General features: G+C 39.1%; 2 long non-coding RNA genes across 2 annotated transcripts; both read right to left on the bottom strand.

Moving 5' to 3' along the window:
• Positions 1 to 7,831: 7,831 nt before the first annotated feature.
• On the bottom strand, positions 7,832 to 8,517 carry LOC115386069 (uncharacterized). The gene is made up of 3 exons (XR_003931268.1): positions 8,345 to 8,517; positions 8,141 to 8,203; positions 7,832 to 8,015 (listed from the first exon to the last, which is right to left on the bottom strand). It is a non-coding gene; the product is annotated as an uncharacterized LOC115386069 (long non-coding RNA).
• Positions 8,518 to 8,546: 29 nt separating this feature from the next.
• Positions 8,547 to 10,581, bottom strand: LOC115386059 (uncharacterized). The gene is made up of 6 exons (XR_003931259.1): positions 10,297 to 10,581; positions 9,944 to 10,204; positions 9,269 to 9,511; positions 8,784 to 8,894; positions 8,656 to 8,671; positions 8,547 to 8,582 (listed from the first exon to the last, which is right to left on the bottom strand). It is a non-coding gene; the product is annotated as an uncharacterized LOC115386059 (long non-coding RNA).
• Positions 10,582 to 15,464: the final 4,883 nt, after the last annotated feature.

Genomic DNA, 15,464 nt, shown 5'->3' with positions numbered 1-15,464 from the left:
AAGTGAAAATGGAACATTTTAAGGCAAACATGGCAACCTTATTCAAACGATGTCTGTTTACATGGAAGCAGCAGAAAAAGTTATCATGCCTGACCACTAGTAGGCGCAACTGTTTATGTCATGAAACCACACACACATTCAGAGAACAACACTATAAACATTCACAATGGTGAGTAGACAAAGTTTTATGAAGTTGCAGTTTTTTCCCTTCTACTAATTTTTTTTAGGTACCTCGAGCACAGCAAAGCAAATAAATATTAAAGGTGCATTAAGGAGTTTGCATGTTTTATGCCAAACAACGACCCCTGCAGGCCTTGGACGTAACTGCAGCTTAGTGAAACACTTGTGCCTGCGGCTTGCGTCCATGTACATGCACGGAAGAGGGGAAATCCTTCCTCGCTCTTTTGGTAGCACTCGAGTAAAATTTAAGTTTCTTTTGCCTTGTGGGGTCTGTGCTGGAGGTGTGGCAGTGCAAGAAGCCGGTCCTTTCTTACTTTCTGGAAGATCCATCCTCATACTGCTCAGTTGTTGCTCACTAAGCATCTGGCGGAGTAATGGCGGACAAAACGAAACCTAAGGAAATCAGGCCAGCGGGATTGCGCATTACGTCACATCATCTCAAATTCTCCCCCAAAAAATTCTGGTGCCGGACCAGCACTGCAACTTTCAAGTGACAATTTAGCGCTGTTAAAGGTGCTAGTAATGAATATGTCAGGGCACATTGTACACATCATTGAATATTTGTAACATATTTATGGTGGAAAATAAGTATTTTTAAGGTTGACAAACTCCTTAACGCACCTTTAAATTTGAGTTCTCAATCCATCAACATTTCCAGCTTTAATTCCACTTTTCTTGTGGTTTTCTTTCAGGTCCATAAAAATGGAGACCAAAAAAGAGAATCGTGGACGATGACCGGAAAAAGGTTTTGTTTTCTCAACAAATGTTACAACTTTTGGAAAACGTTTGTCCTGCATATCAGTGTTGTTTTCGTTAACGACGACGAAAATATTTCGTCAACGCCCCTTTTTTCCGTGACTAAAACGAGACGTGACGAGCTAAAAATATCTCTTTAAAAGACGGAAATGTGACGAGACGTATCTGTTGTTTTCGTTAACGAGACGAGACGAGACGAAAATGTTGGTATTTTGACTTTCAAAATAAATGAAAACAAATGCGATTCCTCCAGCCAGTTCACGCAGATCGGCTGCTTTACTCTGAAAATATCAGCAATTCTCGAGCTGCTTCCTGCATGCCTGCACTGCATGCGCCTGCGCACTAGAGAGCGTGGCAGCAACTTTCGCCCGGGCTCGGCGGGAGGAAAAGATGCAGCGATTTATGGATGTACTTTAATCAGAATCCAGCAGAAAATAAAACAGAATGCCTCGCAGTGGGAGACGGAGGATCTGATCCAACTGTTGACTGTTTGTTCTTACTGTGAAACTGCAATAGGAGCCCACCACTAATTAGTGAAGATTTTTCCCCAAGTACCTAATAAATCTTTACTTTTTCTTGTTCTTTTCTTTTTTAAAAATAATCCAGGTGTTGTCTTATTTTGAAGAAATGTATTTTCACTCTTGTTTAAAATTAGTATAAAGAAAATTCAGGGAATACTTACAAAGTTTATTAAACTCAAGTTATATTTGTCATTTCAGTTTTGAAGACTTCCAAGTGTTTCATACCATCAAGTTTACCCAAGGAATTAATTTAGTTTATTTCAGTTGTTTTAATGGTAGTATTTTCCTCATAACCATCTTAATATTGGTGTTATCTCTCCTCCAAAAGTAATAACAGGCAGTTACTCTTACCAGTTCAAATCAGGAACATAGAAACATGACAGACCAGTTTTAATAAAAGATCTCAGCCTTTATATCAGTACGGACATTATAAAAATAGCCTGAAAGTATCAGCAAAACTCCTATTAGTCCTCTCATTCTGTCTGCAGAGCTCATATAAGCACTGCATTGAGGTTGTAAAGTATCAAACTAGTCCAGTTATTATTTAATTCACAAGGAATCAATGTGTTATGATGGTTTTGTGCCATTTAAGTATATTTTATTATGTTTGTTTGGTTTAGAATTTCCTTTGTCTGTCTTTTTTCTCATGTACTATTGTTTCAGCCTTTTTTTAATGACTAAAACTAGACTAAAACTAAGAAGTGTTGAAATGACTAAAACTAGACTAAAACTAATGAGCATTTCGTCCAAAAGACTAAGACTAAAACGAAATCAAAGCAGGCTGCCAAAAACAACACTGCTGCATATAAACAAATAATCAGGCTGTAATTTGTGGGAAATCAGCTGCAAATGCAATTATACAGAATAAAGATAACCAGCCTTTAGATATGTCTTTTGACTGTACAGTGTTAAATTGGAAAGCAATAGAAATTTACATGGAATATGAACTTATCTGTAGACTGTAGAAGGGATTTGTTTCGTTTGTTGCTTGATCCTTTAATTCCAAAAAGCATCAGAGTTGGGTTTTATTGCAGGTTTACTGAGGAGACAGATTTGTCACAAAACCTGAATACTAAGACAGAAAATGTTCACATTTGATAGGTGTTAGTTTACTTATTGTATTATTGTGTTTTTTGTTGTTTTTTTTACTTGTGAGTGATCGTGATGCATTTCTGCATATTCTCTTTGTTCTTCTATGCAATTTGTTTTCATTCACCTTTAAAGTTTTCACATCTTATGTTGAACTGCTGTATGAAATTTTAACATTTATTTCTTTTTTGGGTTGTGAAGCACATTGTATGAAAGGTGCTTTTATAAGAATATGTTCAGTGTGGACTTGAATTAGAAATTAGATGAAGACAAAGTGAATGCAAACATAATTGGAACCTGAATGACCTCTGCATGACTGGACAATGATATAGCCACACAGTTGTACAGTTTTATTTGGGTCATTTTTTTCTTCTGACAAAATCCTGAATAAAAACTAAATTTTGAATAGGACTGGATGACTGAATCAGACTGACACACTCAGTACCGACAGCTCAGCACTTGTATCTTCAGCTTATATGAGAACACTGAAAGAAGCTGTGATCCTCGATTCCCGCTTGTCAACTGTTTAAACTGCAGTTTAAACTGCAGCAGTGGACACTGCTTGTTTGCAGTGTCGGCCTATGGCTGCTCAAAGGGCCACAGATCTCGTGACAGCACTTGAAAGAAAAAGTGATGACTCCATATCCAACAAAGCATGCTCGTTGGCTGTGCTTTTTGATGTCGCTCCATCATTGCCTCGCATCGCCAAAAATAAGCTCAAAGGTCGAACACACCTGCAGAAAACCAACAAGAGTACTGGAAAAGAAACATTTTCTTGCTGTTCATCAATCACCTGACCACAGAAGTGAGACAGAGTCTGCCTTGCACTACCATGTCTCAAAGCTCAGGACCTTCTCCCTGACAATTTGCCACTTTTGACACACAGGCTATGGATGGAGATAAAGCAGGAGTACGGTACATTGATGCCCAGTGTTGACACTGCAGACATGGAGCTGAATTTATGGAGGCAGCACAACAGGCTGATGATACACCTGTCACCAGTGACATCCTGCAAGTTCTGAGAACAACCGCAGACTTTTATCCCAGCATGCATCCTGTCTGGAAGCTTCTAACAACGCCCATGTCCACTGCCAGTGCTGAGCGTTCATTCAGCTGTTTGTGTCGCTTGAAAAAACACCAAGGGAACACCATTTCACTCAAAGAACCAGTCCAAGTTTTGTTTAGTCTTTTTGTTGTCGTCACATCAGGTTTCAGTTGCAGGTTATGGTAGATTTCTGAAGCCTTTCAAGCTCCTTTAGAATTCTATAATATTCTTTAGTTTTCTAGTTTTCCAGTTCTTTAGGTTACTTTATTTCTCTGGAATTTCTTTTTGTTTCATTACTTTATTTAGCCGTTCTTTGGATCCTTAAGTTTCTTCAGGGTTCTTTATCAGATTGCACCAGGTTTCTTTCGGTGAAAAACCTTTACAAGGAAAACACAAAATACAGCCCAGTAACTCCTACGATGAGTTTTTTTTTTTTTTAAATGTTTCATAAAGGTTGTGGTAAAAGTAATATGAGAACTAATTATGATTTGATAATGAAGAACCACTTATTCTCAACAAGGCCAGATTTTAAATATTTCATGTATTTAATTAACAAATGCAGCTATGAATCCAATGCTTTTCACACAGCACGTGCTCTGAAAGTTCCTTTTTAGTAAATTTTTAACTGGACTTTGACAGAAATAACATTAACCGTAAAGTTCACTTTTGAAGCCGGAATGTCCCAGGCGCTCCTGAAGACAACAAACATTTCTCCAGCTGACGGAGATGTTTACACAAACAGCGACACATCGAGGCGCTTACCAGCTGTCCGTCCACAGTCCTGAAGAGTTTTGCACAGCAGTCACCCAGAGGGGAACACTTTTACTGTTGAGCTGCGGACTTCGTCACGTGCAAGCCATAGATATCTTATAGAACACTAGATGCCTCACGGCAGAGTCCACGACGTCCGCAGAGGTCGGCCATCTTTGTACGGGAAAGCTGTCAGAGTTTCTGTAGAACGCAATGTAAGGTTGGTGATCTGTGCAGACGTTTATACTCTTATTTCACTGAATTTTTTTAATGGAACATCTTAAAGCACTATAAGGCAATTGCTGTTGTGACTCTGAGTTATATAAAAATTGATTGATGAAGAGATTGACTCAGTTGCCTTTTATTCGTTTACCTAATTATATTGTGACTGTAATTCCATTATTTGACTTGAGACTTTCTGAGCTCCTTTTATACATTTTTACAATGCCTAATTAAATATTTTTTTTAAAACAATGTGTTTTCTGGTGCACTATTTCATGTTTAAATAATCAATGGGGGGACATTATACATTCACAATAGATTTAATAATGTGGAAGGCTACTGTTTAATGTTATATATTAATGAAAAATAATATAATACATTCAATATAATGAGGTTCATGAGATTTAAGTATTTCTGAAGTTTCAGGTGGGTAAATTGTTCATCTTCAGCCTCCAATACAGCCCTGCCATGTCTTAAAATATTTTCACACAAAACTAAAAATATGGACATGTATGGCTTGTCTAAATTATTCGTAAGTGCTATAAATATATCTCAGTGTAAGGATTTCAACATGGAGCCTAATATGAAGAATATTATGAATATTCAGGATATGATATATATTTATTATATATATTTAAGGCATGCCATACTCATCAAACATATGTCTTGTCATTAACAGAGATTTGATGTTTATTACAAACCAAACCGTTTGAAAATCGCTAAAAATTTGAGCAAGTTATAGCTTGTTAAGCAGTTCATGTCTCATCAACACAATGTTATGAGCGACCCAGATTCCCGTACAAAGATGGCCGACCTCTGCAGACGTCCGACTTCATTGGCCAGCAGCGGAGACGAGGTATCTAGTGTTATATAAGATATCTATGGTGCAAGCCAATACGTCATTGGTGCAAGCAGGCTGCTGCACAGGTGTCTCCTCCACACCCAGCCGGCCGGGGACATTAACCAGGTTGGTTCCACCTGCTCTTTCTCCTCATTGACGGGGGATGGGAGGCGGAGCAGCTCACAGGTTGTTTTGACAGAATAATCATTTTATCGTGAGCAGCATACAAATGTCTTCTACAAATCCTGATCATGATTGCAAAGTTTAGATGAAAACAAATGCTGTGTTTCACTATAAATGTTCAGGCAGGTTAATGAAAAACAACTTTCTATGAGCCACATGTCACGGTTGCTCTGGCAGCTGTCCATGGTGCTGAATCGGGTGACAGTCCAGCAGTTACAAACATTCCAGGACTCAGCAGAGTCGTGGTCTCTGTGTTCTTGTTCTCGTGACTTGTTCACACGAGCTGCTGCTCAGGGACTGGCAGGGAACACATCTGGTGGAGTGTGTGGTGCGGGTGGCTCTGTGCATACGATGAAATTTAATCCTGGCGGAAGAGAAATCTCTGTATTGTAATTTACACAGTGCTTCTCTAGAGACAAATTTACACTTTATCTTCATGGTTTCCACTCCGTTTATGGATGTGATTGACAGTTTTTTCTGTCAATAAATAGATAAAATCACAGAAGAAACTCAATGCAGGGGGAAAAAGCACTTTCATGTTTCAGCTCTATCAGATGCAGAAACTTACAACAGCTTTTCCTGTAAAGTCAAACCTTCTTGAAATCAGTTTATAACAAATGAAAATTTCCAGCAAAATTATCAAACATTTAGAAATTCTGTTACAGTATTACCAAGCATTCAACTAAAACTGACCACAGAGTCAGCTCTGAGTTAATGTGTGAGCTTCATTCTCAGTGATTGACTTTTAAAATACATTTACTTTTAATTAATTTTTTATCTTCTGGTCAAAACTCAGCTCAAGTTTATTTACAAAACTTTAAAAACAACCATATCAGAAACAAATTGTTGTACATAAATAGACACAAAAACCTAAAAACAATGAAAAAGAAAAATTGATCAGATCAGAGAAGGATATATCAGAGTGTGTCCCTCTTTTCCACCTTCTTCAGTATCGACATTGTGGAGACTCTTCATAAATCTGGATGCAGTTATCTGTTGGTGGTGGAGATGAAGTCTCCTCATTCAACTGAAAGGAAAGAAAAAGAAGCAGAGGGTTTGTGTAGATGTGGTTCCAAACAGCTCATTTCATGTCAACGTTAACATCTTGGTAAACATGACATTTGACTGTTGCTCAGTTACCGTGAGTGGTTTCTGCTTTGACTTCTGAATAAACTGTTTCTTCAGTGGCTGCTGGAGCTGTCCTCCCGACAAACAAATGTTTACAAGGATTCTCACCATTATCTTAAAAACAACTGTTCCATAAAGTTTCTCGACATTTCCTGAAGTTTACTGTAATAATAAACATCAATGGAAAATGCAGGCGTCCCATTTCCCTGTTTTCAAGACAATCCTGTTGAAAATATACATTACAGATGCAGACGTGGATGCAGACGTCTCGTACCTTTCTTTCCTTTAGCTTTACATTTATTGGGGAACATTTATTGAGCATAGGTCACTTCATCAACTACTATTTTCTCTGCTCTCTAAGTGCTGTCAGAAGAGAATTTTTAGTTACTTTAGTGGAATGTTTAACTTATTGATGACTCTTCACTTTTAGAGTTGAAGACAAAGATTTGTGCTTTCTGCTGCTTCCATTCTTCAAACTGTCTCTTTCCTTGTTTCAGTCTCTATGAGGACGATTCACAGTTATCAGGAGTTACCAGAGTCTCTGCTTCCATTAAAATAAGTTTCTAAATCAAACATTTTTGTTGGAATTCTTTACATTTTGTCTCTATGAACACAACCAGCCTATGAAGACAAAATAACACTTAAAATAATCCCAATGGGGGAAATCCAGTCATCACAGCAGCTCCACATTCAAGAAATATGAAACAAGAAAAATTCTCAAGAAGAAGCTCACACAGATTAAATATTTAATATGCCAAAATTTAATTCAAAGAACATTATTTACAGTGCAACCTCATTGCAATTTAGACAGTGCTTGTGCTGGAATCACGCTGATCGTGAGCCGTATCTATTCAAGTATATAAAAGACAAAAAATATGTTGAAAAAAACTGAAAAAGTTGCAAAGTGAAAAAGTGACAAAACAGAAATCATAAAACAAGAATAATTAGCAGAACAACAGTTGGAGACTACGTATAAAGAAGGCCTGTGCAGATTTCAAATTACAATCCTCTAATAATCACAACAAACTTTGACTGATGTGACAATTGATGTGAAACTGTGAAAAAAATGATTCAATCCATCAATCAGACATTTTCACTGAGCAGGTGGAATGAAGCCTCTTCCTCCACACACCGTCCTACACACAGTGTGTATTCTGTGCATGAGGAGCAGCTCCTTGTTTCAACCACCAGGCTTGATCTGGTTTCAGTCGCTTTTCATGTTTTAATCAGAACCTGTTGATTCTCGGACTCTGCTGTGGTTTCCAGTCCTGAAGATGAGGCTCCACTGGCATCACTGACACTGATTTATGGCTTTTCCTTCCTCCATCCTAAAATTCAGTTCAAGTTTAGAATTTTGAAAAGATTTTTATATATATTTTCACAGAATGGAGAGACTTTCCTTTATTTCTTATTCTGTGTACTCACATCATTCATGAAGATCATCAAGCTGGTGGGATGTGACATTGATGTAATCCTGAGCTGGTTCACCTGTATTGATATCACATAAATTTCCATCAGTACTATTTCATCATGTTTCTCTGTTCAGCACTTCCTCTTCACTGAGGTCGCTGCAACGAGCTCAAGACTCAACCTGGACTTTATTTCATAGAAGGTTTGTGTCAGACTGACCGTTTGCAGGGTTTCCAGGGCGTCTGAGGGATTCATAAAGAGAAACATCACCTAGAAGAAGTCAAAGAAATGCAGATCAGACACTTCAGCAAGCAGTTAAAGTCAGACCAGATGATATTAGGAGAGTATTAATTCTCAAAGTGAACCGAGCAGGAGAGAGGAGTAAAGTTGACTTTCACTCTGGGTCACTGGCTGGTTTATCGCAGAGCTTTGATTGACATACAAAGACTCAATACGTCTGAAAATGAAGCAAATTATTCAGGAACATGCAGCTTATTGCAATTAAAACCAGAGATGAGTGTCATACCAACCTGCTGCAGCATGACCCTGGAAAACAAATCAATTATATCAAACCATACTGTGCAGAATGTTATTTATATTGTATAAAATTAAGTCCATCATCATTTTGCTGGCGGTTATAAATTTTAAATCAACTCACTCTTTTTGCATTTGTAGCACCACAGCAGGCAGAGGATGAAAATAAGCAAAACTCCACAAACCAGCCCAAAGATCAACCAGACATGGAATGAAGAGCTCTCAGATCTGGACACTGCAACAATGAATATTATGGAAGATTAAAACTCATGGTTGGAAGTGTTTATCAGGATAGTGACCATATTTGGTAACTTCCTGTTCTTTGAACTCATGCAATCTCAGTAAATAGCTCATAAAAAACATTGAAATATGTTCAGTTCAATGATCTCCAACACATTTTATTACATATAAAAGGCACAGAGACATGTTTAATCACACTCACTATGAAGAGATATAGTCTTAGAGTGTAATTAGTCTCAATGTTATCATATTATATACCATATTTTCAGTTTCCATCCATTTGGAAGCTCTTGATTTGTATCCCATCAAGAATTAACATCACATAAAGAATGTACAATTATATTTCAGAACATGTAAAAAGTTAGTCACCTTTCACAGCCATCCAGCTTTGTGCTGATTCTCTTCCATTGTACTGACACTTGTAGAAACCTTCATCTGATTCTGACACTGCAGAGATCTTCATCTCTCCTCGTCTCTCATTTCCAATGAATTTGTTGTTTTTGTAGAAAAACACATCAGAGGAAATATTTCCAGTCTTCATGACACAGAGGAGAGTTACAGACTCTCCCACAGGTACAGGATACACAGGGCTCACCAGGATAACGCCATCAGCTGGAAAACAAAGTTCAGTTCATTCATTAGAAGGTGAGATGATGAGGATGGAAAATACACACTAATAAGTTGGTGTTTTTCATCCATCTGTCCATCTTCTGTAGCGCTCCATCATACTGAATGTTCCAGGCTGCTGGAGTTAAATCTCAGCAGACTCTGGGTGAGGGCAGAGGACACGCTGGACAGTTCAACACTTCATCACAGGACAGAATATCAGACACATTTACATCACACCAGCTTTGATTTTCATTCACCTTTTCTTTAAAATTACACTTTGAGCTGCAGTTTAGGGATCAAAAGTGCAACACAACTACAACAATAAAAATAAATAAATACATAAATAAACAAAACTGTTTTCATGCAAATAATAATAAAAAATAAAATAGAAAACAGCCTCAAAACTCCCAACGAGCAGAGAAAAAGACAACTCACAGTGTGTGGAGATATTGACTGCATTGCTGAACTCTGTTCCAGACTCACACCAGTACACAGCTTTTCTTGGAGCCTCATTCTTAATATATGTTGATCCATTGATTGTCGCTGGAGGAAGAAAGCTCAACAGCGAGTCGTCAGTCAGAAACTGGATCAGCCTCCACTGGGAAGAGCTTCCTTCACATGTCAGTGAGAGAGATTCAGAGGTGAAGTGTTGGACTCTGTCAGGATTCACTGTGAGAGACGCTGATGGATGAACACCTGGACAAAACATCAAGGCTCAGTGAAGGATGGCATTTCTATTGTGGCTGCTGGAAGACAACAGTTCAAGTGTTCCAGAAAGACAAACTGACCTGAAGACCAGACAAATGTGGGACGACTGTATTGTGTGTAAATCAGCGGATCCCCTCGTCCAGCTGAACATGCATATCCTGCTGTGTGTGTCTGTCCATGAACTGTGAAGGAATTGTTTGCTGTCCCACTGCTGGTACCAGGTAGAGGCTCATAGGTGTAGGAATCCTGAGAGTTTGGAACAGCTTTGAACCAGTAGAAGCTCCACCCTGCTGACGGAGGCTCAGTGTGACAGATCAGAGTGACTGAAGCTCCAGGAATCAACCATGATGGAGACACAGAGAGCTTTGGTCCTGTAGGAGAGAGGTTATTGTCTCAAATCAAAATGTAATACATGTTGGCCTGGATTACATGATTCATTTCACATTAACACATTCATTACCTAGAATGTGGTTAAACACAGAACAAAAACAATTTCTGAACATTTCCTAACAAAATATATTGTTAAACTTCCATTTCTCCGCCTCAATTTCTTTCTGAACATTGCTGAAGTTTGAAGGGATAGACAACAGCAGATAAGAATTCTATAATCATATTTATTCATCCATAAACTTCAACAGATGAAGTGTTTTCCACCTCTTTGGGAAGTCTGCTTCTCCCTACATCTTCCTCAGTCAGTCAGAAGCAGAGCGCCCTCATGGCTTCCCCTCAGCCGAGTCACATCGAGCACCAGAGAGCCCCGAGCTCTTCACCGGTTCCAACTTCACACCTGTCATCAGGGTCCGCCTTATTGCTTAATTATATTGTCCTTCCTCTGGATCTCATTCACTCCTGTTCTTATCAGCTGGCTTCATCAGCAGGTGGGCTCCGTCTCCTCTGCCCTCCAGCTGGTTGGTGCCAAATAGTCCGTTTCTTCCTGGTCTCTGCCCTAAATCTCACCCTCATAGGTTCCTTTACTGTAACACCAAACTAAACCTCCAAACAAAAGATCCCCAGGAAAGCATCTCAGTTGACCTGATCTTCATGCTCACAACCCTCTGCACTCATGGCTCTCACATTCAGAGAAGTCTACAGGTCTGCATCCACTGAAAACTAACCATGTGTGGAACTTCATGCTTAAAGCAGAACTATGCAACTTTTTTACCTCAATAAATGTGTTTCAGAGTCCCTGTGGGGGTAAACAAAGATTTGTCACAGTGATTCGCCTGTCCCTTCACTCTCCCCGGGGTCTGTGTTCTGAAAACAGCACTTGCAATTTCAGAGGAGCGGACCCGACAACATCTTGCGAGAACAACCCTGCTTTACGGCACTCATACAGGATTACAAGGATAAAAGCTGTTGGAGTGCGATATCTGTCATTGTGTTGCAATAGACGATCTTTGCATGATGTGTTGACTGGTTCTAATTTCCGTTTGGTAACTGAAAAATAAAGAGGAGTGGCACCTCCTCTGGTAGAAGTGAGCGCGAGTGAGTTCGCTGCACTGAGCTGAAAGCAGCATGTCTCCGAGTGTGTTTGTTTTCCAATGGGAGCAACCGCAGGAAGTTCCCGGGCAGCGCGAGGAACTGCCGCTGCAGAAGATTTAACAAAAGCGCGTAAAACAAACATGAAACTCTCGCTAGCGCTAGCAACGCCACCCTTAGGTGCTCACAGATGTCAAAGTCAAAGTCTCCCGTGCGAAGTGCGAAGGGCAGCGCCTGTCTCCGAGTCGTAACCCCAGGCCACACAGCTACTGTGAGTAGTAGTGGAAGCTACAGTGGGGGGGTTAGACCTCTGGTAGCTCTGTGTGTTCGACTCCCTACCCCATTCTATATATGCCGAGCACCTGGCCAGCAGGCAGTAGGTACCATTTTTAAGGTCGTTGGTATGACCCGCTCACAGATGGCAGAACCAGGAAGACAGAAAAAAAACTTTGTCTAAAGAGCGGGAAAAACAAGGAAACGGGAGTGGGACACTCTCTACACGTAGAGGCGGGGGTGGGGGTGGGGGGGTGATGCGGAGGACGTTTACGACAGTGAGCTTTCACAGGAGACCAGTAGGGGGAGCTCTACAGCAAATCTTGCTTAGTTCTCCTTTAACCTGAAATTATGTAACAAAGTAATTCAGATGGTTTTCTCTTCCGTTCATCGTCTGTACTGCTTGATCTGTCATGTTTGGAGTCAATCCAGCTGACGCACACACACTTCCAATGCATGAATTTGATCTTCGACATGTCATGCAGAGGCAAATATGATCAAACACGATCATTTTAAATTTTAAAATCCGTTTAAAGACACTTGGTCTGCAGTCAACTCCAGCTCGTGTTAATCTACAGTAAAGTTACACTTTATTATAAACATTCGAAATAAAACTAAAACTAAACCTTGATTCCTTTGCTTATCTTGGATGGTGAAGAAGTTTTGATACGACTTTTCTAAAACTCCAAAACTAAACAAGACAATCTATTAAGACAGTTAAATCTCTGTATGATAGAATAATTCATACATTTATTTCATCTTCATGGGTGGACTGGCAGCCAAATAATGTCTTGATAGTAGTTACAAGCATTTTTTTTTCTTCCTCCTCCCTTCAGAACATGTAAAACAAGAACTGCTGCAAACTTAGATGTTTTTTTTGTTTTTTTCTGGATGTCTTTTTTTAGCTTTCATTCTTTGAGTAATTTTTTAAATGTATTTTTACACATCTGAAAGAAAGCACTAAACCAAACCAAAAACTAGTGGTGTCAACTGATTTAAAAGAAAAAAATATTGCTAATCTGACAGTAATTTATCGCTATTAATCACATACTTTGAGAACTTTTCATCAACACTAAATTTCACTAATTTAATGCACAATAATGTTTAATTTGGAATCTTTTAACTTGAGTGAATTTTAATTGTGAACAATTTCACATTGGAAAACACACACAAATGTGGGAATTGAACCAACCAACATTAAAAAGTAGAGATGCTGAAGAGAAGTTCAGTCTGTTTGTCTATTATGATCAAAACAAATAAATTAACTGAAATAAGCACAATAAACTGACAGCAACTGAAGTGCCGCACCAATAAAGTCATATTATGTTGAGGACAAATGTACTGTATTTCACTTAAATGTTAATATTTGAAGATTTAACAACATTCCAATCTGCTGAGACATAAATAACTCTTCCTCCTTCACGTTCATCCAGCTGCTGAGCTTCACCAGTCTCTCCACACTGTGGGAGCAGAGAGCTGCTCTCTTTTTCTGAATGTGTCCTCACAGTGAAAACTGTCTTTCATCCAGATCATCTCTGGATTCTGATGTGAAGAGGTCCAGAGTGGATTCTCCATCATCCTCTGTGTCTGAGGAGACATGTTGTGTTTTCTCCAGCAGCCCCATTTTCACTGCTCTTTCGTTGTTGAACAGTCCAGAACAGACAGACACAGGAGGATATTTGTAACATTTTCAAACTTCAAATGAAGAATCTAATTCTCAAAATTCACCTGTGCTGCTCAGGGGTAAGAACTGTTTTAGGTTTTCTCTCCTATTTTGTTTCTTCGAGCCAATTGATCACCCTTATCCCAGTTCTGCGATTAATCATGACTGACAAATTTATCATTTGACAGCCCTAAATTAATTTAGTACAGTACCCAGAGGGAACCAACACACACTCAGAGACACTAAACCCCGGTTGGTATTTAAACCCAGAACCTTCTTGCTGTGAGGTAAGAGCAATAATCACTGCACCGCCATGCGGTATGGAAGAGAAAAATATCAGTCAGGAATCAATTTTTAGTGCACTGACACCACAGGATCAATACAGCTTATATTGTGTGTCAGAATGATGATAAAATGAAGAAGTTCTGTTTTACTGCTGTTGGTCATGTTGATAAAATGTTCAGGACTCACCTGCTGCAGTAAAAGAGACAGTTTGACTTTTCTCTGTTTGAGATGACCACTGGTTACGACCAACACAATCATATTCACCACCATCCTTTGAGGATGTTATTTGGAATCTGTAGTAATTAGTTGTTTGGTAAACAGGAAAGTATTGTTGTTGGTCTTTGTAGAAACTGTATTCCCAGCCTGCCTCTGCTCCTTCAACGTCACATGTCAGAGTAACAAACTCTCCAATGAAAAGAGTCGACCAGCCAGGGTCAATCTTCAGCACAGCACCTGGAAACAAATAGAAAACAAAGCTCACAGGCAGCGCTGGTGTCCTCATACAAAACCCACACATGCACAGGGACAACATGCAAACTCCACATGGAAAGGCTCCCTGGACTGGACAGTTTTCACTCTGAGGAGGAGCACCAGCCAACATGCATCCAGTCAAAACACACTGACTCCTGTAGAAGTAGCTGATACAACAATGACATTTTTGGAGATTCTGCTTTTTTAGTCGTTCGTGTAAGAACAACAATGAAATATCAATAATCGCAAAAGTGCTAAAAGAGAGGAGAGTGTAAATGACTCACTTGCAGCACAGCCTCTGCAGAGCAGGACACAAAATACTGAAAGATGAAACATGAAGACATTAGAGCTTCAGAGACTTTGACTGGTTGGTGTGTAACATTAACTTGAATCCCAATAATGAGAAAATCCAACAAGTGAAAGAAACTCAGCTCTTCTCACTGAAACCCGACTGCTGGTCTGTGTGAAGTGAAGAGAAGAAGTGTGTGAAATACTCACAGAAAAACCACAGATGAGAGAATAACCTGCCTCCCATTCTGACATGCAGCCTTTATCACAGGAAGTCTTTGTGTGAAGAAGAAAAGATCAGCATTAGAGACAAAAGAAGAACTGTCAGGAAACAGAAGAGACACTTCATGGTAATTCTGCATTTTAACCTCCTTCAGTTGATGTTGTCATCCGCACAGAATGGATACAGCATTGAGAAGGTGTGAAAAGATTCAAATCTGACTTCATGAAAAAACAACATGCTGACCTGCCAAATAAGGACATGAAATCAGCTCAGTTTTCCACATTTGAGTCCATTTAAACTGCAGTTACTCCTTAAATATTCAACAACTGAATAAATTTGAAGGTGGAGAAAACCAATAATCTATAATCAATATAATCAATAATCTAATTTAAAGACATTTAATTACATGTTTGTATAAATTTATTGTGCAAATTTTGGAAAGTAATTCATTACCATTTTTGATCACTTCACTTTAATAAACGTTTGCCATCCCTATCAATCATTCTGATCAATGAAAACGTTTCAGAGTTCCAGCTGAAGGATGAACACAGCTGATGACAAAGTTT

This window comes from Salarias fasciatus, chromosome 3, assembly GCF_902148845.1.
Source record: "Salarias fasciatus chromosome 3, fSalaFa1.1, whole genome shotgun sequence".
NCBI lineage: Eukaryota > Metazoa > Chordata > Actinopteri > Blenniiformes > Blenniidae > Salarias > Salarias fasciatus.
The sequence above is the reverse complement of the archived record's forward strand: the minus strand, read 5'-3'. Positions and strand labels throughout refer to the sequence as shown.